This window comes from Carassius auratus, unplaced genomic scaffold (genome assembly GCF_003368295.1).
Source record: "Carassius auratus strain Wakin unplaced genomic scaffold, ASM336829v1 scaf_tig00216951, whole genome shotgun sequence".
Taxonomy (NCBI): Eukaryota; Metazoa; Chordata; class Actinopteri; order Cypriniformes; family Cyprinidae; genus Carassius; species Carassius auratus.
This window is the reverse complement of record NW_020528810.1, coordinates 92,233-119,305: the sequence shown is the minus strand read 5'-3', so window position 1 is coordinate 119,305 and position 27,073 is coordinate 92,233. Positions and strand designations below refer to the sequence as shown.

General features: G+C 45.4%; 7 non-coding genes and 3 pseudogenes across 7 annotated transcripts; all 10 read right to left on the bottom strand.

Annotated features, from left to right (window-relative positions):
- Nucleotides 1-1,286: 1,286 nt before the first annotated feature.
- On the bottom strand, nucleotides 1,287-1,450 carry LOC113099473 (U1 spliceosomal RNA). The gene has a single exon (XR_003289440.1). It is a non-coding gene; the product is annotated as a U1 spliceosomal RNA (small nuclear RNA).
- A 374-nt stretch (nucleotides 1,451-1,824) lies between these two features.
- On the bottom strand, nucleotides 1,825-2,015 carry LOC113099497 (U2 spliceosomal RNA). The gene has a single exon (XR_003289461.1). It is a non-coding gene; the product is annotated as a U2 spliceosomal RNA (small nuclear RNA).
- Nucleotides 2,016-3,474: 1,459 nt separating this feature from the next.
- On the bottom strand, nucleotides 3,475-3,638 carry LOC113099471 (U1 spliceosomal RNA). The gene has a single exon (XR_003289438.1). It is a non-coding gene; the product is annotated as a U1 spliceosomal RNA (small nuclear RNA).
- A 374-nt stretch (nucleotides 3,639-4,012) lies between these two features.
- On the bottom strand, nucleotides 4,013-4,203 carry LOC113099496 (U2 spliceosomal RNA). The gene has a single exon (XR_003289460.1). It is a non-coding gene; the product is annotated as a U2 spliceosomal RNA (small nuclear RNA).
- A 1,459-nt stretch (nucleotides 4,204-5,662) lies between these two features.
- LOC113099470 (U1 spliceosomal RNA) lies at nucleotides 5,663-5,826 on the bottom strand. Its single transcript, XR_003289437.1, has one exon. It is a non-coding gene; the product is annotated as a U1 spliceosomal RNA (small nuclear RNA).
- A 374-nt stretch (nucleotides 5,827-6,200) lies between these two features.
- Nucleotides 6,201-6,377, bottom strand: LOC113099512 (uncharacterized; annotated as a pseudogene).
- A 9,521-nt stretch (nucleotides 6,378-15,898) lies between these two features.
- On the bottom strand, nucleotides 15,899-16,062 carry LOC113099469 (U1 spliceosomal RNA). Its single transcript, XR_003289436.1, has one exon. It is a non-coding gene; the product is annotated as a U1 spliceosomal RNA (small nuclear RNA).
- A 370-nt stretch (nucleotides 16,063-16,432) lies between these two features.
- Nucleotides 16,433-16,608, bottom strand: LOC113099451 (uncharacterized; annotated as a pseudogene).
- Nucleotides 16,609-25,378: 8,770 nt separating this feature from the next.
- LOC113099467 (U1 spliceosomal RNA) lies at nucleotides 25,379-25,542 on the bottom strand. The gene has a single exon (XR_003289435.1). It is a non-coding gene; the product is annotated as a U1 spliceosomal RNA (small nuclear RNA).
- A 374-nt stretch (nucleotides 25,543-25,916) lies between these two features.
- LOC113099511 (uncharacterized) lies at nucleotides 25,917-26,095 on the bottom strand (annotated as a pseudogene).
- Between the last annotated feature and the right edge of the window lie 978 nt (nucleotides 26,096-27,073).

Sequence of the window (27,073 nt, the reverse complement as noted above, 5' to 3'; positions counted from 1 at the left end):
AAACGGTTGGTCGCAGAGCCACGTGCCTTATGTCATCGGAATCCTTGGCTCGAGCCGAACGAGACGCAGGTCTCAGATTGGCTCGTCGCTCTGACGAAATTTTCGGGTATTTTGGATTTTGTCGAAAACCTTCTTTTGCAACCTAGCGCCAGGTATTTGGCCCAGTCCCACCCAAATCAGCACAGAAAGCTTCTCTGGAGTCTGACTGTCAATAATCATCCAAAAAAAGAGGAAATTTCCATTCACCTTGGCGAGGGGACCTCAAAACGTGCTAAGGTGGCGTGTCCGAGGTGGCTCGAATGGCTATAACTCCGGGAAGGAGTGAGATCCCTTCACCCAAATCGGCACACCTGTGCAGGGGCTCAGTCCGAGGCCAGGTGAAAAGGGGCGCGGCGACAGGCCAGTAGGTGGCGCCGTAAGCTGAAAAATAGGGAAAATGTAATGTAAAAAGACAATCAAACAAAGATGAAAACACCCGAAACACTGCGGGATCGTAGTACCCTCCCCTGTCTGCAACGTCACCGGGCCTTGTCCCGATCGGCCTGACGGTGGAACTGCAGCGACGGAAAGTACGGCATCGCTCGTAACTCCCAAACGGTTGGTCGCAGAGCCACGTGCCTTATGTCATCGGAATCCTTGGCTCGAGCCGAACGAGACGCAGGTCTCAGATTGGCTCGTCGCTCTGACGAAATTTTCGGGTATTTTGGATTTTGTCGAAAACCTTCTTTTGCAACCTAGCGCCAGGTATTTGGCCCAGTCCCACCCAAATCAGCACAGAAAGCTTCTCTGGAGTCTGACTGTCAATAATCATCCAAAAAAAGAGGAAATTTCCATTCACCTTGCCGAGGGGACCTCAAAACGTGCTAAGGTGGCGTGTCCGAGGTGGCTCGAATGGCTATAACTCCGGGAAGGAGTGAGATCCCTTCACCCAAATCGGCACACCTGTGCAGGGGCTCAGTCCGAGGCCAGGTGAAAAAGGGCGCGGCGACAGGCCACTAGGTGGCGCTGTAAGCGACAACAAAATTAATACGAATCGAAAAAAAGGACAAACAAACAACATGGAGACAGATACAGCTAGGCTGCAGTCAGTCCAATCTACTTTCAAAGTAAGGTCTGCGCTATGTTCGAACTAAACTACCCACCAGGGTCTGATTTTTCAAGAGCGTAAGTGACTTTGTTTCACAGGCGCACAACACGTATCTCGCATGTGACAGAACTCCCCATTCTGAAACGGAAATAAATAAAAAACTGTAAAAACCTCTTCTGCTTTGTTTCACCAACAATTTCAGGGGAGAGCGCGAACGCAGTCCCCCACTACCATAAATTATGCAGTCGAGATTCCCGCATTTGGGGAATTCGCAGGGGTCAGCATGGCCGGAGTGCAATGGACAAGCCTCGCCCTGGGTGAACCGCCTTCTTGATCATGGTGTCTCCCCTGCCAGGTAAGTATGAAGGCCCAGGCGGTCAGCCAGAGGTCTGATTTGCATCTCTACCATCCTCACCAACGGTTAGCCCTCCGCCCCCGCTCCAGGAAAGGAAGGACGGGTGCCTTCCGTTACTGGCCTGGAAACTGCCAAGCTCATGGGCCGGTGCTTCCCAACGCCAGTTTTAGATGACTCTCTTTAAACAAACACACCTGATTCGATGCACCACCTCGTCTGTGAAAGACTTCAAGACCTCAGGTGGGTGCATCGTTAGTGGAAGAGTCCAAGACCCCAGGAGGACACATCAGAAAAAAAGTTTGCAATAAACCACAGCATCTGCAATGGCAGCTCTCATTCCTTGTTCTGCTATTCGACACAATAAATGGCAATCCCCAAAAAGGGAAAGCACACCGTTCCTGGAGACACTGCAATACCAGGCCGATGCATGGAGTGGACGGAGCAAGCCCCGGCTCCAGCTCCGTGATCTAAAAATCCATTTAATATGTAGTCCCCGGATGGGGGACGTATCAGATATTAAACTGATAAGAACAGATACTACACTTGATCTTAGCCAAAAGGCCGAGAAGCGATGCTGCTAAGACGCAGCAGGGAGGAAGCCGGACACGGCGATGCCCATCTCGGCTTTGGTAAGTTTTGGGAGACCTAAAAACGCTGGGGGATGGTGGTAGCCTCCCCTGTCTACAACGTCACCGGGCCTCGTCCCGATCGGCCTGACGGAAAGTACGGCATCGCTCGTAACTCCCAAACGGTTGGTCGCAGAGCCACGTGCCTTATGTCATCGGAATCCTTGGCTCGAGCCGAACGAGACGCAGGTCTCAGATTGGCTCGTCGCTCTGACGAAATTTTCGGGTATTTTGGATTTTGTCGAAAACCTTCTTTTGCAACCTAGCGCCAGGTATTTGGCCCAGTCCCACCCAAATCAGCACAGAAAGCTTCTCTGGAGTCTGACTGTCAATAATCATCCAAAAAAAGAGGAAATTTCCATTCACCTTGGCGAGGGGACCTCAAAACGTGCTAAGGTGGCGTGTCCGAGGTGGCTCGAATGGCTATAACTCCGGGAAGGAGTGAGATCCCTTCACCCAAATCGGCACACCTGTGCAGGGGCTCAGTCCGAGGCCAGGTGAAAAGGGGCGCGGCGACAGGCCAGTAGGTGGCGCCGTAAGCTGAAAAATAGGGAAAATGTAATGTAAAAAGACAATCAAACAAAGATGAAAACACCCGAAACACTGCGGGATCGTAGTACCCTCCCCTGTCTGCAACGTCACCGGGCCTTGTCCCGATCGGCCTGACGGTGGAACTGCAGCGACGGAAAGTACGGCATCGCTCGTAACTCCCAAACGGTTGGTCGCAGAGCCACGTGCCTTATGTCATCGGAATCCTTGGCTCGAGCCGAACGAGACGCAGGTCTCAGATTGGCTCGTCGCTCTGACGAAATTTTCGGGTATTTTGGATTTTGTCGAAAACCTTCTTTTGCAACCTAGCGCCAGGTATTTGGCCCAGTCCCACCCAAATCAGCACAGAAAGCTTCTCTGGAGTCTGACTGTCAATAATCATCCAAAAAAAGAGGAAATTTCCATTCACCTTGCCGAGGGGACCTCAAAACGTGCTAAGGTGGCGTGTCCGAGGTGGCTCGAATGGCTATAACTCCGGGAAGGAGTGAGATCCCTTCACCCAAATCGGCACACCTGTGCAGGGGCTCAGTCCGAGGCCAGGTGAAAAAGGGCGCGGCGACAGGCCACTAGGTGGCGCTGTAAGCGACAACAAAATTAATACGAATCGAAAAAAAGGACAAACAAACAACATGGAGACAGATACAGCTAGGCTGCAGTCAGTCCAATCTACTTTCAAAGTAAGGTCTGCGCTATGTTCGAACTAAACTACCCACCAGGGTCTGATTTTTCAAGAGCGTAAGTGACTTTGTTTCACAGGCGCACAACACGTATCTCGCATGTGACAGAACTCCCCATTCTGAAACGGAAATAAATAAAAAACTGTAAAAACCTCTTCTGCTTTGTTTCACCAACAATTTCAGGGGAGAGCGCGAACGCAGTCCCCCACTACCATAAATTATGCAGTCGAGATTCCCGCATTTGGGGAATTCGCAGGGGTCAGCATGGCCGGAGTGCAATGGACAAGCCTCGCCCTGGGTGAACCGCCTTCTTGATCATGGTGTCTCCCCTGCCAGGTAAGTATGAAGGCCCAGGCGGTCAGCCAGAGGTCTGATTTGCATCTCTACCATCCTCACCAACGGTTAGCCCTCCGCCCCCGCTCCAGGAAAGGAAGGACGGGTGCCTTCCGTTACTGGCCTGGAAACTGCCAAGCTCATGGGCCGGTGCTTCCCAACGCCAGTTTTAGATGACTCTCTTTAAACAAACACACCTGATTCGATGCACCACCTCGTCTGTGAAAGACTTCAAGACCTCAGGTGGGTGCATCGTTAGTGGAAGAGTCCAAGACCCCAGGAGGACACATCAGAAAAAAAGTTTGCAATAAACCACAGCATCTGCAATGGCAGCTCTCATTCCTTGTTCTGCTATTCGACACAATAAATGGCAATCCCCAAAAAGGGAAAGCACACCGTTCCTGGAGACACTGCAATACCAGGCCGATGCATGGAGTGGACGGAGCAAGCCCCGGCTCCAGCTCCGTGATCTAAAAATCCATTTAATATGTAGTCCCCGGATGGGGGACGTATCAGATATTAAACTGATAAGAACAGATACTACACTTGATCTTAGCCAAAAGGCCGAGAAGCGATGCTGCTAAGACGCAGCAGGGAGGAAGCCGGACACGGCGATGCCCATCTCGGCTTTGGTAAGTTTTGGGAGACCTAAAAACGCTGGGGGATGGTGGTAGCCTCCCCTGTCTACAACGTCACCGGGCCTCGTCCCGATCGGCCTGACGGAAAGTACGGCATCGCTCGTAACTCCCAAACGGTTGGTCGCAGAGCCACGTGCCTTATGTCATCGGAATCCTTGGCTCGAGCCGAACGAGACGCAGGTCTCAGATTGGCTCGTCGCTCTGACGAAATTTTCGGGTATTTTGGATTTTGTCGAAAACCTTCTTTTGCAACCTAGCGCCAGGTATTTGGCCCAGTCCCACCCAAATCAGCACAGAAAGCTTCTCTGGAGTCTGACTGTCAATAATCATCCAAAAAAAGAGGAAATTTCCATTCACCTTGGCGAGGGGACCTCAAAACGTGCTAAGGTGGCGTGTCCGAGGTGGCTCGAATGGCTATAACTCCGGGAAGGAGTGAGATCCCTTCACCCAAATCGGCACACCTGTGCAGGGGCTCAGTCCGAGGCCAGGTGAAAAGGGGCGCGGCGACAGGCCAGTAGGTGGCGCCGTAAGCTGAAAAATAGGGAAAATGTAATGTAAAAAGACAATCAAACAAAGATGAAAACACCCGAAACACTGCGGGATCGTAGTACCCTCCCCTGTCTGCAACGTCACCGGGCCTTGTCCCGATCGGCCTGACGGTGGAACTGCAGCGACGGAAAGTACGGCATCGCTCGTAACTCCCAAACGGTTGGTCGCAGAGCCACGTGCCTTATGTCATCGGAATCCTTGGCTCGAGCCGAACGAGACGCAGGTCTCAGATTGGCTCGTCGCTCTGACGAAATTTTCGGGTATTTTGGATTTTGTCGAAAACCTTCTTTTGCAACCTAGCGCCAGGTATTTGGCCCAGTCCCACCCAAATCAGCACAGAAAGCTTCTCTGGAGTCTGACTGTCAATAATCATCCAAAAAAAGAGGAAATTTCCATTCACCTTGCCGAGGGGACCTCAAAACGTGCTAAGGTGGCGTGTCCGAGGTGGCTCGAATGGCTATAACTCCGGGAAGGAGTGAGATCCCTTCACCCAAATCGGCACACCTGTGCAGGGGCTCAGTCCGAGGCCAGGTGAAAAAGGGCGCGGCGACAGGCCACTAGGTGGCGCTGTAAGCGACAACAAAATTAATACGAATCGAAAAAAAGGACAAACAAACAACATGGAGACAGATACAGCTAGGCTGCAGTCAGTCCAATCTACTTTCAAAGTAAGGTCTGCGCTATGTTCGAACTAAACTACCCACCAGGGTCTGATTTTTCAAGAGCGTAAGTGACTTTGTTTCACAGGCGCACAACACGTATCTCGCATGTGACAGAACTCCCCATTCTGAAACGGAAATAAATAAAAAACTGTAAAAACCTCTTCTGCTTTGTTTCACCAACAATTTCAGGGGAGAGCGCGAACGCAGTCCCCCACTACCATAAATTATGCAGTCGAGATTCCCGCATTTGGGGAATTCGCAGGGGTCAGCATGGCCGGAGTGCAATGGACAAGCCTCGCCCTGGGTGAACCGCCTTCTTGATCATGGTGTCTCCCCTGCCAGGTAAGTATGAAGGCCCAGGCGGTCAGCCAGAGGTCTGATTTGCATCTCTACCATCCTCACCAACGGTTAGCCCTCCGCCCCCGCTCCAGGAAAGGAAGGACGGGTGCCTTCCGTTACTGGCCTGGAAACTGCCAAGCTCATGGGCCGGTGCTTCCCAACGCCAGTTTTAGATGACTCTCTTTAAACAAACACACCTGATTCGATGCACCACCTCGTCTGTGAAAGACTTCAAGACCTCAGGTGGGTGCATCGTTAGTGGAAGAGTCCAAGACCCCAGGAGGACACATCAGAAAAAAAGTTTGCAATAAACCACAGCATCTGCAATGGCAGCTCTCATTCCTTGTTCTGCTATTCGACACAATAAATGGCAATCCCCAAAAAGGGAAAGCACACCGTTCCTGGAGACACTGCAATACCAGGCCGATGCATGGAGTGGACGGAGCAAGCCCCGGCTCCAGCTCCGTGATCTAAAAATCCATTTAATATGTAGTCCCCGGATGGGGGACGTATCAGATATTAAACTGATAAGAACAGATTTTTCTTTCTTTTGAAAAATTTTATTGTCACAATACATTTTGGTTACATGCACACATTTGTTTTGTTAAAACACATTATACAATGGTTGTTGTTGTTGTTGTTTTTGTTGTTGTTGTTTAATGCACAGGATAATTTTTAAATTAATTAATACACAAATAAAAACATTTTGTATTGAGTGTGTTTTTTGTTGTTGTTGTGTGTCTGTAGTGCTAGAGAAAATAAAAATAAAAAACAGTGTTATTAAAATCAAAAGACAGGTTTAAAAACGTTCTCTTCTGTTGTGCAAAAACGGGTATGTCCTTTAAAGAAAAAAGATTAAACCATCAGCTCAGTTCCTCAAAACCAGTCCCAGAGGCCTGACCCTTCTGGGCCCAGAGGAGATCCTCTTAAACCGAGGCACCGCTGTCCCACTTCAGGTGTTTGGGGGCATCTACGGGCAGTCAGGGCTCGTGGCTATGGGGACCTTTCCCGTGTAGCTCTGACCCTCCACATCCGAATGGCGACATGCGGTGTACTCCTGCAGCCTTGATTTGGCTAGCTGGATGGTGGCGTGCAGGGACCCCTGCATGCGCTTCCCTACCAGTAGGTTTCTGGAGGTCCATATGGCGTCTTGGATGCAGAGGATGGTAAGCCATAGCTTAGGGGGTGTTTTTGCTGGCATTTGTTTTTGGCTCACCCCTCCTCTCCCCATTGGGTAGTCTGGGACCCCCCCTACTGGTAGGTACGGGAATTGCTGGGGGCCAGCTGTCGCCCACAGGTCCCTCACAGCGCTGCACTCCCATAAGGCGTGCCTCACGGTCTCGGGGGCGCCACATCCGGACCGCGGGCAGATGGGGTTCTTTGACATGCCTCGGGAGTGCATCACGGCCCTGACCGGGAGGATCTCATGGGCAACCATCCAAGCCAGGTCTCGGTGTCGGTTGTGAAGAGCTGAGTGGGACACATTCCGCCAAACGTTTTGGGCTTCACCTAGAGTGAGCCCGCGTACTGGACACACTTGTTCCCGTTCCTGCACAAGAGAGAGTATAGAGCGATGATTGGTTAAAACAGTCACACTTTCTTTTTCCAAATTAAATTTCTTTAAAAAGTTCTTTATGTGTGTGTATGCTGGGGGTTGGTCAAAGGCAACTGGCATTGTCAAGTCTGTCTGTACAATATTTTGGGTTCTTAAGTAGGACCCCATCCAAAACCGGGTCATGGCTCCTGTTTTGTCTTGTTTGGATGGGGTTCGGGCATATTTTATATGTAGTGCAGTATAAAAAGCTCCTAAAAACAAGTAGGGGTCTGGCACTCCTTTTCCTCCATTTTGGGGTGCTTTCTTCATGGTTGCTCTTTTGAGTCGCTCCCACTTAGACCCCCATAAAAAATAAAACATTGCACGTTCCAGAGATACAAGAAAGAGTCTGGGGGGAAAGAAAACAGAACACAGCAATAAAAACAGGGGTAAAATCACAGCTTTTATGATTAAAACCTTTCCTTCAAATGTCAAACGTCTCAGTCCCCAGAAACCTAGTTTTTTCCGCACTTTAACCATCACGTCATGCCAATTTCCACTCCCTCCCCCGTCTCTGTCAAACTTAATACCCAGTATTTTTAACTCTGTCCTTTTAAAAGTAGTGTCCAGTCCAGCGAGCTCACTAGGTTTCCAGGGACCGTAAAACTGTGCTTGTGTTTTATCTCGGTTCAGTCTGGCTCCCGATGCTTTCCCAAACCAGTCTGTCAGGTCCATAGTCCTCTGTGTTGATAAAACGTCAGTACATAAAAGGTTGACATCATCCATATATAAAACAGTCTTTGCAGTCAGTCCTCCAGTCCCGGGTATAGTCAGTCCACTGATCCATGTATCCCTTCTCAATACCTGCGCTAGGGGTTCGATGCAAGCCACATACAGGAGAGGAGATAACGGACAGCCCTGACGGACGCCGCTGCATATATTTATCGCTTTTGAGAGATTCCCGTTAACTAGGATTTTGCTGGTTATGTCTTTATACAGCAATCCCACCCAAGCTAAGAACCTCCTGGGAAACCCCATTTTTTTCCAAAACTTGAAACAAGTAGTGGTGCGAGACTCGGTCGAATGCTTTTTCAAAGTCTAAATTTAAAACTATCAGCCGAATATTTCTGTCTCTCGCATAACAGATGGCGTCTCTTATCAGTACGAGGCTGTCTGTGATCTTTCTCCCAGGGACGGCGCAGGCTTGATCCGGGTGGATCAGATCTGCTAAAACTGTTGACATTCGTGTTGTTAAAAGTTTACTAAAAAGTTTACAATCAAAGTTTAAAAGGGTTATAGGACGCCAGTTTTTTAAATCTGTCTTGTCATCTTTTTTGTGTAGTAGGGTCATTATTCCCATCCTAAAACTGTCAGGGAGCTGGTCGATCTTGTCAAAGTCATTAAAAACAGCCAGTAAGTCTTGTCTTAAAATGTCCCAAAAGGTCAAATAAAATTCAAGAGGGAGTCCATCAACTCCAGGAGTTTTCCCTTTTTTGAATTTTTGAATACTTTTGTCTATCTCAGAAATGTTAAAATCCTTTGTCAGACTGGTATTTCCATTTATTGTTTTCTCTATGCTTGTTAAAATTTCGCTCAAAATGCTGTTGTCACTTGCCTTTTCTTCATAGAGTTCTTCATAAAAGCTTTCTATTACTGATAAAATATCCTTTGTGTCTGTCATTGTTTCTCCTTCTTTATTTCTTAATTTAAATATTGCTCTACCTCCATCAATAACTTTCTTAAAAAAGTATCTGCTGCATTTCTCGCCTTCCTCTATTTCCCTTTCTTTGCTCCTGAAGAGAACACCTCTACTTTTAACCTCCGCTAATTCTGACATGTCTTTCTTAACTTCCTTAATTTCTTCGTTAAAATCAAAACCCTGGCTAAGAAGATAAAAGTAACGTTGTAGCCTCTTTTGCAGTCCCACCATTCGTCTTTTTTCTTTTAATTTTTTCTTTTTCCCTGCCCATCTAAAAAAAGTCTTGGTCTTTGCCTTTACCATCTCCCACCACTGTGCTCGTGAATCATAAAAGTCTTGTAAAGTCTGCCATTGGCTGTACTGCTCCCTGTAGTATGTTGTGATCTCTGGGTCTTCCAGCAGGGAGCAGTTCAGTTTCCATATCCCTCCACCTGTCGTCACACCTGTGGGAAAAGAAAGGGTGCAAGAAAGCATAGCGTGGTCTGAAAAGAAAACGGGCATTAGTTTAGCATCCACTGGTGTAAGGTCTCGCGTAAAGATATAGTCTATACGGGAGGCTTTAGTGGCCATCACCATCTAAACCAGGTGAATTCCTTTTTCCCCAGGATGCATGGTTCTAAAACAGTCAGTCAATTTAAAATCCTTTATAATGTTCTGTAGTAAAATTGACGTTTTATCCATTTTAAAATCCTCTCTCTCCCCTTTTCTATCATTTTTACTTAAAATGCAATTAAAATCCCCTGCTAAAATAAATGGGGTCTTTCCTAAAAGGTGGGGACTGCCACGTCTTCTAAAAGGTCGTTCCTTTCATTTTATCTGTAAAAGCATACATATTTAAAATATTAAAATCATGTCCTAAGAAGGACAGATTTATTAAAAGAGCTCTCCCATCTCTCACCACTGTGCTACCCTTCACCAAGAGCTGAGGATTCTTTATTAAAATGGCTACTCCATCGGCTCTGTTAAAATTTGATCCACTCCACACAGATACATGGGGCCATTGTTCTTCCCATCTCCTATAATTGGACATAAAAGGTAAAGCACATTCTTGTAAAAGCAGGATATCGCTATTTTGGGTTTGTAAAAAGGATAAAACCATTTGAGCTCTCAACTGTGACCTCACACTTCTTACATTTAAGGTGGAGAGTGTGAGTGTCATGATAAAAACAGTTAAAATGATAAATACAACATTTTAGAAGACATAAATAACTAAAATTTCAATTAAAAAGATATCTGTATCTTGTGAAACCAGCTCTTCTTCTTTTCCCTATTTGGGGATCCGGAGATTGAAGCTGTTTCCCCTTGAGCTAGCCTTAGGGGTTGATGTTGGAGTTCTATTGACAAGAAAGATATTTCATTTGGGGAACTGAGTGGGAAGCCGGTTCAAATCCCTGATGAGAAGGAATCTGATTGCAATCCCACTCTATCTCTTTCTCATTCTTCTCCTCAATGGGAGATCGGGCAATCCTTTTTTCCCTCTAAAGTCTTGCCATTGGCTGTACTGCTCCCTGTAGTATGTTGTGATCTCTGGGTCTTCCAGCAGGGAGCAGTTCAGTTTCCATATCCCTCCACCTGTCGTCACACCTGTGGGAAAAGAAAGGGTGCAAGAAAGCATAGCGTGGTCTGAAAAGAAAACGGGCATTAGTTTAGCATCCACTGGTGTAAGGTCTCGCGTAAAGATATAGTCTATACGGGAGGCTTTAGTGCCATCACCACTAAACCAGGTGAATCCTTTTTCCCAGGATGCATGGTTCTAAAACAGTCAGTCAATTTAAAATCCTTTATAATGTTCTGTAGTAAAATTGACGTTTTATCCATTTTAAAATCCTCTCTCTCCCCTTTTCTATCATTTTTACTTAAAATGCAATTAAAATCCCCTGCTAAAATAATGGGGTCTTTCCTAAAAGGTGGGACTGCACGTCTTCTAAAAGGTCGTTCCTTTCATTTTTATCTGTAAAAGCATACATATTTAAAATATTAAAATCATGTCCTAAGAAGGACAGATTTATTAAAAGAGCTCTCCCATCTCTCACCACTGTGCTACCCTTCACCAAGAGCTGAGGATTTTTTATTAAAATGGCTACTCCATCGGCTCTGTTAAAATTTGATCCACTCCACACAGATACATGGGGCCATTGTTCTTCCCATCTCCTATAATTGGACATAAAAGGTAAAGCACATTCTTGTAAAAGCAGGATATCGCTATTTTGGGTTTGTAAAAAGGATAAAACCATTTGAGCTCTCAACTGTGACCTCACACTTCTTACATTTAAGGTGGAGAGTGTGAGTGTCATGATAAAAACAGTTAAAAATGATAAATACAACATTTTAGAAGACATAAATAACTAAAATTTCAATTAAAAAGGATATCTGTATCTTGTGAAACAGCTCTCCCATCTCTCACCACTGTGCTACCCTTCCACCAAGAGCTGAGGATTTTTTATTAAAATGGCTACTCCATCGGCTCTGTTAAAATTTGATCCACTCCACACAGATACATTGGGCCATTGTTCTTCCCATCTCCTATATTGGACATAAAAGGTAAAGCACATTCTGTAAAAGCAGGATATCGCTATTTTGGGTTTGTAAAAAGGATAAAACCATTTGAGCTCTCAACTGTGACCTTCACACTTCTTACATTAAGGTGGAGAGTGTGAGTGTCATGAAAAAAACAGTTAAAAATGATAAATACAACATTTTAGAAGACATAAATAACTAAAATTTCAATTAAAAAGGATATCTGTATCTTGTGAAACCAGCTCTTCTTCTTTTCCCCTATTTGGGGAATCCGGAGATTGAAGCTGTTTCCCCTTGAGCTAGCCCTAGGGGTTGATGTTTGGAGTTCTATTGACAAGAAAGATATTTCGTTTGGGGAACCGAGTGGGAAAAGCCGTTCAGATCCCCTGATGAGAAGGAATCTGATCGCAATCCCACTCTATCTCTTTTCTCATTCTTCTCCTCAATGGGATCGGGCAATCCTTTTTTTCCCTCTCAATATAACTCCTGGAAGATCATTACTTACCTCTATCTCTTGTTTCTCCTCCACTACCTTTTCCTGTTCTTGTTCACTATCCTCCTCCTTGCTCTGTTCATTTGATCCTTTTCTTTCTCTATTAGGGATTGGTGGAGTTCCATCTCCTCATTTCCGTCTGCTCCAATAGTGTGGTTTGGCGGGAAATTTGGAAGTTTGCTCCGCCCCCCTCTCTCCTTACCTCTGTTATCAATTTTCTCTCCACCAACCCCAGGGTTTGGCGGGAGATTTGAATTTAGCTCCACCTCCTCATTGGCCTGTTGTACTCGCTCCTCAACCGCCATTTTGTCTGATTTTACTTTGTTGGCAAACGATTTGGGGCAATCTCTGTAGAGATGAGACAAGTCTCCACAAAGATTACACTTTCTGCCATTTGGACATTCTTCAAAGGAATGTCCAATTTCTCTACACTTGTTACAAAAGAGTTTCTGGCATGCTTCAACAAGATGCCCAAACTCCCCACATCGCCGGCAGAGTTTGGGCATTCCCTGGTAGTGGATGTAGCCCCTGTTTTCTCCCAGAACTATCATTTGTGGTAAATGCCTCAGACCTTGGAAGCCCTGTGGGTCTTCCCATTGCTTAATGGGGACCCTCCAGGAACAATTCCAAAAACCGTCTTCATCATAAACCTTCATAGCCTGGCCCCTTACAGTGCAAAATCTACCCAGCCATGTGCAAATGTCTTCTCCATTCACAGTCTCATTGAACATTCTAACGATAACCATTTTTTGTGTGTTATCAGTTAGTTTCTCAACTTTAAACATGGAAAACTGGGTCTTGTGTGTGTCAAAGCGCTGCCAGAACTCATTTAACAGTGCTGCATTTTTAAAACTCACATCGAAGCCTTTGTTAAAAGGCAGGGTTAGAATGCAATTTAAATCAGCAGGATTAAAACCTAGAAGTTTTTGCATAAGTTTCCTCGAAAAATCCAACCTTGACATTTCCATTAACTTTCCATCTTTTTCTAAAAAAAGGAACCTAGTGCTGTGGTGCCTCCGCATGCCGGCACGAGCAGCCGACATGTTGGAGGCACCGACAGCTAAAAGGAATCAAACAAACTAAAAAATTACCACAGCAATAAAAACAACGTAAAACAGGAAATAACTTACCTTAAGACCAGTTTCTCAATAAAAAAAACTCCTCCTAAAAAACAAGCACAACACAATATGAAAGACAATAAATAGTAAAAAAAGTATGCCAGATGCAATACAATATACCTCTCGGAAGGTGTAGGACGTGCTATGGTAGAGCACAACCTAAAAAACCTCCAAGAGGCGATCGCAGTCTCTTCCTTTAAGCCAGACACTTGATCTTAGCCAAAAGGCCGAGAAGCGATGCTGCTAAGACGCAGCAGGGAGGAAGCCGGACACGGCGATGCCCATCTCGGCTTTGGTAAGTTTTGGGAGACCTAAAAACGCTGGGGGATGGTACCCTGATAGCACACATACATCTAGGAGACGTCTATTTGACATATTGAATTTACATCTGCAAGATGTAGTTTTAAGGCTGTTTGCTCATCTGCAATACGTCTATTGGACGTCTCCTTTTAGCAGTGTTTGGAAGGTTACTTTGGAAATGTAATAGGTTACAGATTACAAGTTACCCTGTTTAAAATGTTATAGTAGTATAACTTTTTCAATTACTTTATTAAAGTAATGTAACTAATTACTTTTGAGTACTTTTAGATTACTTTTCTAAATTTGTGAAAATTAAATAATAATAAATAAAAACATATACATCAACTCAAATACAGTTATCTAATAAGCATGTGTCATTCCTGTATAATAAACTCCTGAAACATTGGTGTTTTTTTTAAACTGCTGTCTCTTTGTATATGATATGATAGGTAAAATGCATGACGTGACACAGAGCAGTTCTAGAAATGATGTTTATGTGCTCATGTACTCCTATATTGAGGCGGCAGAGGCTGACAACACTGCAAGCTTCAGTAGGCCTATTTGTATTAAATGAAACTGCATGTTTTTGCCATTAATTTACAGGAAGGGCGGACTGGGAAAAACAAAAAATTCTGTTAAAATTCTGGAAATTATTAGGGCGTATGTCTCAGAACAGTCAGTGCAATTTGGGAAAGAAATCAGTGAAATCTGTATGTGGATGTGTGTAAATATTCAAATGTAATTGCCTTTGTAATCGTTAAAAATTTCATAAGTAACTTTAATTTAATTACTAATTTTTTCTTCGTAACTGTAACTAATTACAGTTACATTCATTTTGTAATTAAATTACGTAATGCTGTTACATGTAACTAGTTACTCCCCAACACTGCCTTTTAGATGTCAGATAGATGTCAATTAGATGTCTTTTAGATGTTTATGATTTAGAAGGTATATAAAACTGACATCTGAAAGGCGTATGTCAGACGTTTGTAGATGGCAGATGCTTTCCAGATCAACATTTCTTTAACAGACATCTTGCAGACGTAAGTGTGCTATCTGGGTAGTACCCCCCCTGTCTACAACGTCACCGGGCCTCGTCCGATCGCCTGACGGAAAGTACGGCATGGCTCGTAACTCCCAAACGGTTGGTCGCAGAGCCACGTGCCTTATGTCACCGGAATCCTTGGCTCGAGCCGAACGAGACGCAGGTCTCAGATTGGCCCGTCGCTCTGACGAAATTTTCGGGTATTTTGGATTTTGTCGAAAACCTTCTTTTGCAACCTGGCGCCAGGTATTTGGCCAGTCCCACCCAAATCAGCACAGAAAAGCTTCTCTGGAGTCTGAGTGTCAATAATCATCCAAAAATAGAGGAAATTTCCATTCACCTTGGCGAGGGACCTCAAAACGTGCTAAGGTGGCGTGTCCGAGGTGGCTCGAATGGCTATAACTCCAGGAAGGAGTGAGATCCCTTCACCCAAATCGGCACACCTGTGCAGGGGCTCAGTCCGAGGCCAGGTGAAAAGGGACGCGGCGACAGGCCACTAGGTGGCGCCGTAAGCTGAAAAATAGGGAAAATAAATGTAAATGGACAATCAAACAAAGATGAAAACACCTGCAACACTGCGGGATGGTAGTACCCTCCCCTGTCTGCAACGTCACCGGGCCTTGTCCCGATCGCCTGACGGTGGAACTGCAGCGACGGAAAGTACGGCATCGCTCGTAACTCCCAAACGGTTGGTCGCAGAGCCACGTGCCTTATGTCACCGGAATCCTTGGCTCGAGCCGAACGAGACGCAGGTCTCAGATTGGCCCGTCGCTCTGACGAAATTTTCGGGTATTTTGGATTTTGTCGAAAACCTTCTTTTGCAACTGTGCGCCAGGTATTTGGCCCAGTCCCACCCAAATCAGCACAGAAAGCTTCTCTGGAGTCTGACTGTCAATAATCATCCAAAAAATAGGAAATTTCCATTCACCTTGGCGAGGGGACCTCAAAGCGTGCTAAGGTGGCGTGTCCGAGGTGGCTCGAATGGCTATAACTCCAGGAAGGAGTGAGATCCCTTCACCCAAATCGGCACACCTGTGCAGGGGCTCAGTCCGAGGCCAGGTGAAAAAGGGCGCGGCGACAGGCCACTAGGTGTCGCTGTAAGCGACAACAAAATTAATACGAATCGAAAAAAAGGACAACCAAACAACATGGAGACAGTTACAGCTAGGCTGCAGTCAGTCCAATCTACTTTCAAAGTAAGGTCTGCGCTATGTTCGAACTAAACTACCCACCAGGGTCCGATTTTTCAAGAGCGCAAGTGACTTTGTTTCACAGGCGCACAACACAATATCTCGCATGTGACAGAACTCCCCATTCTGAAAGGAAAATAAAAAAAAAACTGTAAAAACCTCTTCTGCTTTGTTTCACCAACAATTTCAGGGGAGAGCGCGAACGCAGTCCCCCACTACCATAAATTATGCAGTCGAGATTCCCGCATTTGGGGAATTCGCAGGGGTCAGCATGGCCGGAGTGCAATGGACAAGCCTCGCCCTGGGTGAACCGCCTTCTTGATCATGGTGTCTCCCCTGCCAGGTAAGTATGAAGGCCCAGGCGGTCAGCCAGAGGTCTGATTTGCATCTCTACCATCCTCACCAACGGTTAGCCCTCGCCCCCCCCGGAAAGGAAGGACGGGTGCCTTCCGTTACTGGCCTGGAAACTGCCAAGCTCATGGGCCGGTGCTTCCCAACGCCAGTTTTAGATGACTCTCTTTAAACAAACACACCTGATTCGATGCGTCACCTCGTCTGTGAAAGACTTCAAGACCTCAGGTGGGTGCATCGTTAGTGGAAGAGTCCAAGACCCCAGGTGGACACATCAGGAAAAAAGTTTGCAATAAACCACAGCATCTGCAATGGCAGCTCTCATTCCTTGTTCTGCTATTCGACACAATAAATGGCAATCCCCAAAAAGGGAAAGCACACCGTTCCTGGAGACACTGCAATACCAGGCCGATGCATGGAGTGGACGGAGCAAGCCCCGGCTCCAGCTCCGTGATCTAAAAATCCATTTAATATGTAGTCCCCGATGGGGGACGTATCAGATATTAAACTGATAAGAACAGATTTTTTTTTTCTTTGAAAAATTTTATTGTCACAATACATTTTGGTTACATGCACACATTTGTTTTGTTAAAACACATTATACAATGGTTGTCCCCCTACTGGTAGGTACGGGAATTGCTGGGGGCAGCTGTCGCCCACAGGTCCCTCACAGCGCTGCACTCCCATAAGGCGTGCCTCACGGTCTCGGGGGCGCCACATCCGGACCGCGGGCAGATGGGTTCTTTGACATGCCTCGGGAGTGCATCACGGCCCTGACCGGGAGGATCTCATGGGCAACCATCCAAGCCAGGTCTCGGTGTCGGTTGTGAAGAGCTGAGTGGGACACATTCCGCCAAACGTTTTGGGCTTCACCTAGAGTGAGCCCGCGTACTGGACACACTTGTTCCCGTTCCTGCACAAGAGAGAGTATAGAGCGATGATTGTTAAAAACAGTCACACTTTCTTTTTCCAAATTAAATTTCTTTAAAAAGTTCTTTATGTGTGTGTATGCTGGGGGTTGGTCAAAGGCAACTGGCATTGTCAAGTCTGTCTGTACAATATTTTGGGTTCTTAAGTAGGACCCCATCCAAAACCGGGTCATGGCTCCTGTTTTGTCTTGTTTGGATGGGGTTCGGGCATATTTTATATGTAGTGCAGTATAAAAAGCTCCTAAAAACAAGTAGGGGTCTGGCACTCCTTTTCCTCCATTTTGGGGTGCTTTCTTCATGGTTGCTCTTTTGAGTCGCTCCCACTTAGACCCCATAAAAAATAAAACATTGCACGTTCCAGAGATACAAGAAAGAGTCTGGGGGAAAGAAAACAGAACACAGCAATAAAAACAGGGTAAAATCACAGCTTTTATGATTAAAACCTTTCCTTCAAATGTCAAACGTCTCAGTCCCCAGAAACCTAGTTTTTTCCGCACTTTAACCATCACGTCATGCCAATTTCCACTCCCTCCCCCGTCTCTGTCAAACTTAATACCCAGTATTTTTAACTCTGTCCTTTCAGTCAGGGCTCGTGGCTATGGGGACCTTTCCCGTGTAGCTCTGACCCTCCACATCCGAATGGCGACATGCGGTGTACTCCTGCAGCCTTGATTTGGCTAGCTGGATGGTGGCGTGCCTGAGTGGGACACATTCCGCCAAACGTTTTGGGCTTCACCTAGAGTGAGCCCGCGTACTGGACACACTTGTTCCCGTTCCTGCACAAGAGAGAGTATAGAGCGATGATTGGTTAAAACATCACACTTTCTTTTTCCAAATTAAATTTCTTTAAAAAGTTCTTTATGTAGTGTACCCCTGGGGTTGGTCAGGCAAACCATTGGGTCTGTCTGTACTGTTTGGGTTCTTAAGTAGGACCCCTTCCAAAACCGGGGATGGCTCCTGTTTTGTCTTGTTTGGATGGGGTTCGGGCATATTTTATATGTAGTGCAGTATAAAAAGCTCCTAAAAACAAGTAGGGGTCTGGCACTCCTTTTCCTCCATTTTGGGGTGCTTTCTTCATGGTTGCTCTTTTGAGTCGCTCCCACTTAGACCCCCATAAAAAATAAAACATTGCACGTTCCAGAGATACAAGAAAGAGTCTGGGGGGAAAGAAAACAGAACACAGCAATAAAAACAGGGGTAAAATCACAGCTTTTATGATTAAAACTTTCCTTCAAATGTCAAACGTCTCCAGTCCCCAGAAACCTAGTTTTTTCCGCACTTTAACCATTCACGTCATGCCAATTTCCACTCCCTCCCCCGTCTCTGTCAAACTTAATACCCAGTATTTTTAACTCTGTCCTTTTAAAAAGTAGTGTCCAGTCCAGCGAGCTCACTAGGTTTCCAGGGACCGTAAAACTGTGCTTGTGTTTTATCTCGGTTCAGTCTGGCTCCGATGCTTTCCCAAACCAGTCTGTCAGGTCCATAGTCCTCTGTGTTGATAAAACGTCAGTACATAAAAGGTTGACATCATCCATATATAAAACAGTCTTTGCAGTCAGTCCTCCAGCCCGGGTATAGTCAGTCCACTGATTCCATGTATCCCTTCTCAATACCTGCGCTAGGGGTTCGATGCAAGCCACATACAGTGAGAGGAGATAACGGACAGCCCTGACGGACGCCGCTGCATATATTTATCGCTTTTGAGAGATTCCCGTTAACTAGGATTTTGCTGGTTATGTCTTTATACAGCAATCCCACCCAAGCTAAGAACCTCCTGGGAAACCCCATTTTTTCCAAAACTTGAAACAAGTAGTGGTGCGAGACTCGGTCGAATGCTTTTCAAAGTCTAAATTTAAAACTATCAGCCGATATTTCTGTCTCTCGCATAACAGATGGCGTCTCTTATCAGTACGAGGCTGTCTGTGATCTTTCTCCAGGGACGGCGCAGGCTTGATCCGGGTGGATCAGATCTGCTAAAACTGTTGACATTCGTGTTGTTAAAAGTTTACTAAAAAGTTTACAATCAAAGTTAAAGGGTTATAGGACGCCAGTTTTTTAAATCTGTCTTGTCATCTTTTTGTGTAGTAGGGTCATTATTCCTATCCTAAAACTGTCAGGGAGCTGGTCGATCTTGTCAAAGTCCATTAAAAACAGCCAGTAAGTCTTGGTCTTAAAATGTCCCAAAAGGTCAAATAAAATTCAAGAGGGAGTCCATCAACTCCAGGAGTTTTCCCTTTTTTGAATTTTTGAATACTTTTGTCTATCTCAGAAATGTTAAAATCCTTTGTCAGACTGGTATTTCCATTTATTGTTTTCTCTATGCTTGTTAAAATTTCGCTCAAAATGCTGTTGTCACTTGCCTTTTCTTCATAGAGTTCTTCATAAAAGCTTTCTATTACTGATAAAATATCATTGTGTCTGTCATTGTTTCTCCCTTCTTTATTTCTTAATTTAAATATTGCTCCTATCCTCCATCATAACTTTCTTAAAAAAGTATCTGCTGCATTTCTCGCCTTCCTCTATTTCCCTTTCTTTACTCCTGAAGAGAACACCTCTACTTTTAAACCTCCCGCTAATTCTGACATGTCTTTCTTAACTTCCTTAATTTCTTCGTTAAAATCAAAACCCCTGGCTAAGAGATAAAAGTAACGTTGTAGCCTCTTTTGCAGTCCCACCATTCGTCTTTTTCTTTTAATTTTTTCTTTTCCCTGCCCATCTAAAAAAAGTCTTGGTCTTTGCCTTTACCATCTCCCACACTGTGCTCGTGAATCATAAAAGTCTTGTAAAGTCTGCCATTGGCTGTACTGCTCCCTGTAGTATGTTGTGATCTCTGGGTCTTCCAGCAGGGAGCAGTTCAGTTTCCATATCCCTCCACCTGTCGTCACACCTGTGGGAAAAGAAAGGGTGCAAGAAAGCATAGCGTGGTCTGAAAAGAAAACGGGCATTAGTTTAGCATCCACTGGTGTAAGGTCTCGCGTAAAGATATAGTCTATACGGGAGGCTTTAGTGCCATCACCAACTAAACCAGGTGAATCCTTTTTCCCCAGGATGCATGGTTCTAAAACAGTCAGTCAATTTAAAATCCTTTATAATGTTCTGTAGTAAAATTGACGTTTTATCCATTTTAAAATCCTCTCTCTCCCCTTTTCTATCATTTTTACTTAAAATGCAATTAAAATCCCCTGCTAAAATAAATGGGGTCTTTCCTAAAAGGTGGGACTGCACGTCTTCTAAAAGGTCGTTCCTTTCATTTTTATCTGTAAAAGCATACATATTTAAAATATTAAAATCATGTCCTAAGAAGGACAGATTTATTAAAAGAGCTCTCCATCTCTCACCACTGTGCTACCCTTCACCAAGAGCTGAGGATTTTTTATTAAAATGGCTACTCCATCGGCTCTGTTAAAATTTGATCCACTCCACACAGATACATGGGGCCATTGTTCTTCCCATCTCCTATAATTGGACATAAAAGGTAAAGCACATTCTTGTAAAAGCAGGATATCGCTATTTTGGGTTTGTAAAAAGGATAAAACCATTTGAGCTCTCAACTGTGACCTCACACTTCTTACATTTAAGGTGGAGAGTGTGAGTGTCATGATAAAAACAGTTAAAAATGATAAATACAACATTTTAGAAGACATAAATAACTAAAATTTCAATTAAAAAGGATATCTGTATCTTGTGAAACCAGCTCTTCTTCTTTTCCCCTATTTGGGGAATCCGGAGATTGAAGCTGTTTCCCCCTTGAGCTAGCCCTAGGGGTTGATGTTTGGAGTTCTATTGACAAGAAAGATATTTCGTTTGGGGAACCGAGTGGGAAAAGCCGGTTCAGATCCCCTGATGAGAAGGAATCTGATCGCAATCCCACTCTATCTCTTTTCTCATTCTTCTCCTCAATGGGAGATCGGGCAATCCTTTTTTTCCCTCTCAATATAACTCCTGGAAGATCATTACTTACCTCTATCTCTTGTTTCTCCTCCACTACCTTTTCCTGTTCTTGTTCACTATCCTCCTCCTTGCTCTGTTCATTTGATTCCTTTTCTTTCTCTATTAGGGATTGGTGGAGTTCCATCTCCTCATTTCCGTCTGCTCCAATAGTGTGGTTTGGCGGGAAATTTGAAGTTTGCTCCGCCCCCCCTCTCTCCTTACCTCTGTTATCAATTTTCTCTCCACCAACCCCAGGGTTTGGCGGGAGATTTGAATTTAGCTCCACCTCCTCATTGGCCTGTTGTACTCGCTCCTCAACCGCCATTTTGTCTGATTTTACTTTGTTGGCAAACGATTTGGGGCAATCTCTGTAGAGATGAGACAAGTCTCCACAAAGATTACACTTTCTGCCATTTGGACATTCTTCAAAGGAATGTCCAATTTCTCTACACTTGTTACAAAAGAGTTTCTGGCATGCTTCAACAAGATGCCCAAACTCCCCACATCGCCGGCAGAGTTTGGGCATTCCCTGGTAGTGGATGTAGCCCCTGTTTTCTCCCAGAACTATCATTTGTGGTAAATGCCTCAGACCTTGGAAGCCCTGTGGGTCTTCCCATTGCTTAATGGGGACCCTCCAGGAACAATTCCAAATACCGTCTTCATCATAAACCTTCATAGCCTGGCCCCTTACAGTGCAAAATCTACCCAGCCATGTGCAAATGTCTTCTCCATTCACAGTCTCATTGAACATTCTAACGATAACCATTTTTTGTGTGTTATCAGTTAGTTTCTCAACTTTAAACATGGAAAACTGGGTCTTGTGTGTGTCAAAGCGCTGCCAGAACTCATTTAACAGTGCTGCATTTTTAAAACTCACATCGAAGCCTTTGTTAAAAGGCAGGGTTAGAATGCAATTTAAATCAGCAGGATTAAAACCTAGAAGTTTTTGCATAAGTTTCCTCGAAAAATCCAACCTTGACATTTCCATTAACTTTCCATCTTTTTCTAAAAAAAGGAACCTAGTGCTGTGGTGCCTCCGCATGCCGGCACGAGCAGCCGACATGTTGGAGGCACCGACAGCTAAAAGGAATCAAACAAACTAAAAAATTACCACAGCAATAAAAACAACGTAAAACAGGAAATAACTTACCTTAAGACCAGTTTCTCAATAAAAAAAAACTCCTCCTAAAAAACAAGCACAACACAATATGAAAGACAATAAATAGTAAAAAAAGTATGCCAGATGCAATACAATATACCTCTCGGAAGGTGTAGGACGTGCTATGGTAGAGCACAACCTAAAAAACCTCCAAGAGGCGATCGCAGTCTCTTCCTTTAAGCCAGACACTTGATCTTAGCCAAAAGGCCGAGAAGCGATGCTGCTAAGACGCAGCAGGGAGGAAGCCGGACACGGCGATGCCCATCTCGGCTTTGGTAAGTTTTGGGAGACCTAAAAACGCTGGGGGATGGTACCCTGATAGCACACATACATCTAGGAGACGTCTATTTGACATATGAATTTACATCTGCAAGATGTAGTTTTAAGGCTGTTTGCTCATCTGCAATACGTCTATTGGACGTCTCCTTTTAGCAGTGTTTGGAAGGTTACTTTGGAAATGTAATAGGTTACAGATTACAAGTTACCCTGTTTAAAATGTTATAGTAGTATAACTTTTTCAATTACTTTATTAAAGTAATGTAACTAATTACTTTTGAGTACTTTTAGATTACTTTTCTAAATTTGTGAAAATTAAATAATAATAAATAAAAACATATACATCAACTCAAATACAGTTATCTAATAAGCATGTGTCATTCCTGTATAATAAACTCCTGAAACATTGGTGTTTTTTTTAACTGCTGTCTCTTTGTATATGATATGATAGGTAAAATGCATGACGTGACACAGAGCAGTTCTAGAAATGATGTTTATGTGCTCATGTACTCCTATATTGAGGCGGCAGAGGCTGACAACACTGCAAGCTTCAGTAGGCCTATTTGTATTAAATGAAACTGCATGTTTTTGCCATTAATTTACAGGAAGGGCGGACTGGGAAAAACAAAAAATTCTGTTAAAATTCTGGAAATTATTAGGGCGTATGTCTCAGAACAGTCAGTGCAATTTGGGAAAGAAATCAGTGAAATCTGTATGTGGATGTGTGTAAATATTCAAATGTAATTGCCTTTGTAATCGTTAAAAATTTCATAAGTAACTTTAATTTAATTACTAATTTTTTCTTCGTAACTGTAACTAATTACAGTTACATTCATTTTGTAATTAAATTACGTAATGCTGTTACATGTAACTAGTTACTCCCCAACACTGCCTTTTAGATGTCAGATAGATGTCAATTAGATGTCTTTTAGATGTTTATGATTTAGAAGGTATATAAAACTGACATCTGAAAGGCGTATGTCAGACGTTTGTAGATGGCAGATGCTTTCCAGATCAACATTTCTTTAACAGACATCTTGCAGACGTAAGTGTGCTATCTGGGTAGTACCCTCCCCTGTCTACAACGTCACCGGGCCTCGTCCCGATCGGCCTGACGGAAAGTACGGCATGGCTCGTAACTCCCAAACGGTTGGTCGCAGAGCCACGTGCCTTATGTCACCGGAATCCTTGGCTCGAGCCGAACGAGACGCAGGTCTCAGATTGGCCCGTCGCTCTGACGAAATTTTCGGGTATTTTGGATTTTGTCGAAAACCTTCTTTTGCAACCTGGCGCCAGGTATTTGGCCCAGTCCCACCCAAATCAGCACAGAAAGCTTCTCTGGAGTCTGAGTGTCAATAATCATCCAAAAATAGAGGAAATTTCCATTCACCTTGGCGAGGCGACCTCAAAACGTGCTAAGGTGGCGTGTCCGAGGTGGCTCGAATGGCTATAACTCCAGGAAGGAGTGAGATCCCTTCACCCAAATCGGCACACCTGTGCAGGGGCTCAGTCCGAGGCCAGGTGAAAAGGGACGCGGCGACAGGCCACTAGGTGGCGCCGTAAGCTGAAAAATAGGGAAAATGTAATGTAAATGGACAATCAAACAAAGATGAAAACACCTGCAACACTGCGGGATGGTAGTACCCTCCCCTGTCTGCAACGTCACCGGGCCTTGTCCCGATCGGCCTGACGGTGGAACTGCAGCGACGGAAAGTACGGCATCGCTCGTAACTCCCAAACGGTTGGTCGCAGAGCCACGTGCCTTATGTCACCGGAATCCTTGGCTCGAGCCGAACGAGACGCAGGTCTCAGATTGGCCCGTCGCTCTGACGAAATTTTCGGGTATTTTGGATTTTGTCGAAAACCTTCTTTTGCAACCTGGCGCCAGGTATTTGGCCCAGTCCCACCCAAATCAGCACAGAAAGCTTCTCTGGAGTCTGAGTGTCAATAATCATCCAAAAATAGAGGAAATTTCCATTCACCTTGGCGAGGGGACCTCAAAACGTGCTAAGGTGGCGTGTCCGAGGTGGCTCGAATGGCTATAACTCCAGGAAGGAGTGAGATCCCTTCACCCAAATCGGCACACCTGTGCAGGGGCTCAGTCCGAGGCCAGGTGAAAAGGGACGCGGCGACAGGCCACTAGGTGGCGCCGTAAGCTGAAAAATAGGGAAAATGTAATGTAAATGGACAATCAAACAAAGATGAAAACACCTGCAACACTGCGGGATGGTAGTACCCTCCCCTGTCTGCAACGTCACCGGGCCTTGTCCCGATCGGCCTGACGGTGGAACTGCAGCGACGGAAAGTACGGCATCGCTCGTAACTCCCAAACGGTTGGTCGCAGAGCCACGTGCCTTATGTCACCGGAATCCTTGGCTCGAGCCGAACGAGACGCAGGTCTCAGATTGGCCCGTCGCTCTGACGAAATTTTCGGGTATTTTGGATTTTGTCGAAAACCTTCTTTTGCAACCTGGCGCCAGGTATTTGGCCCAGTCCCACCCAAATCAGCACAGAAAGCTTCTCTGGAGTCTGACTGTCAATAATCATCCAAAAAAATAGGAAATTTCCATTCACCTTGGCGAGGGGACCTCAAAGCGTGCTAAGGTGGCGTGTCCGAGGTGGCTCGAATGGCTATAACTCCAGGAAGGAGTGAGATCCCTTCACCCAAATCGGCACACCTGTGCAGGGGCTCAGTCCGAGGCCAGGTGAAAAAGGGCGCGGCGACAGGCCACTAGGTGTCGCTGTAAGCGACAACAAAATTAATACGAATCGAAAAAAAGGACAACCAAACAACATGGAGACAGTTACAGCTAGGCTGCAGTCAGTCCAATCTACTTTCAAAGTAAGGTCTGCGCTATGTTCGAACTAAACTACCCACCAGGGTCCGATTTTTCAAGAGCGCAAGTGACTTTGTTTCACAGGCGCACAACACATATCTCGCATGTGACAGAACTCCCCATTCTGAAAGGAAAATAAAAAAAAAACTGTAAAAACCTCTTCTGCTTTGTTTCACCAACAATTTCAGGGGAGAGCGCGAACGCAGTCCCCCACTACCATAAATTATGCAGTCGAGATTCCCGCATTTGGGGAATTCGCAGGGGTCAGCATGGCCGGAGTGCAATGGACAAGCCTCGCCCTGGGTGAACCGCCTTCTTGATCATGGTGTCTCCCCTGCCAGGTAAGTATGAAGGCCCAGGCGGTCAGCCAGAGGTCTGATTTGCATCTCTACCATCCTCACCAACGGTTAGCCCTCCGCCCCCCCTCCGGGAAAGGAAGGACGGGTGCCTTCCGTTACTGGCCTGGAAACTGCCAAGCTCATGGGCCGGTGCTTCCCAACGCCAGTTTTAGATGACTCTCTTTAAACAAACACACCTGATTCGATGCGTCACCTCGTCTGTGAAAGACTTCAAGACCTCAGGTGGGTGCATCGTTAGTGGAAGAGTCCAAGACCCCAGGTGGACACATCAGGAAAAAAGTTTGCAATAAACCACAGCATCTGCAATGGCAGCTCTCATTCCTTGTTCTGCTATTCGACACAATAAATGGCAATCCCCAAAAAGGGAAAGCACACCGTTCCTGGAGACACTGCAATACCAGGCCGATGCATGGAGTGGACGGAGCAAGCCCCGGCTCCAGCTCCGTGATCTAAAAATCCATTTAATATGTAGTCCCCGGATGGGGGACGTATCAGATATTAAACTGATAAGAACAGATTTTTTTTTTTCTTTTGAAAAATTTTATTGTCACAATACATTTTGGTTACATGCACACATTTGTTTTGTTAAAACACATTATACAATGGTTGTTGTTGTTGTTTTTGTTGTTGTTGTTTAAAGCACAGGATAATTTTTAAATTATTTAATACACAAATAAAAACATTTTGTATTGAGTGTGTTTTTGTTGTTGTTGTGTGTCTGTAGTGCTAGAGAAAATAAAAAATAAAAAACAGTGTTATTAAAATCAAAAGACAGGTTTAAAAACGTTCTCTTCTGTTGTGCAAAAACGGGTATGTCCTTTAAAGAAAAAAGATTAAACCATCAGCTCAGTTCCTCAAAACCAGTCCCAGAGGCCTGACCCTTCTGGGCCCAGAGGAGATCCTCTTAAACCGAGGCACCGCTGTCCCACTTCAGGTGTTTGGGGGCATCTACGGGCAGTCAGGGCTCGTGGCTATGGGGACCTTTCCCGTGTAGCTCTGACCCTCCACATCCGAATGGCGACATGCGGTGTACTCCTGCAGCCTTGATTTGGCTAGCTGGATGGTGGCGTGCAGGGACCCCTGCATGCGCTTCCCTACCAGTAGGTTTCTGGAGGTCCATATGGCGTCTTGGATGCAGAGGATGGTAAGCCATAGCTTAGGGGGTGTTTTTGCTGGCATTTGTTTTTGGCTCACCCCTCCTCTCCCCATTGGGTAGTCTGGGACCCCCCCTACTGGTAGGTACGGGAATTGCTGGGGGCCAGCTGTCGCCCACAGGTCCCTCACAGCGCTGCACTCCCATAAGGCGTGCCTCACGGTCTCGGGGGCGCCACATCCGGACCGCGGGCAGATGGGGTTCTTTGACATGCCTCGGGAGTGCATCACGGCCCTGACCGGGAGGATCTCATGGGCAACCATCCAAGCCAGGTCTCGGTGTCGGTTGTGAAGAGCTGAGTGGGACACATTCCGCCAAACGTTTTGGGCTTCACCTAGAGTGAGCCCGCGTACTGGACACACTTGTTC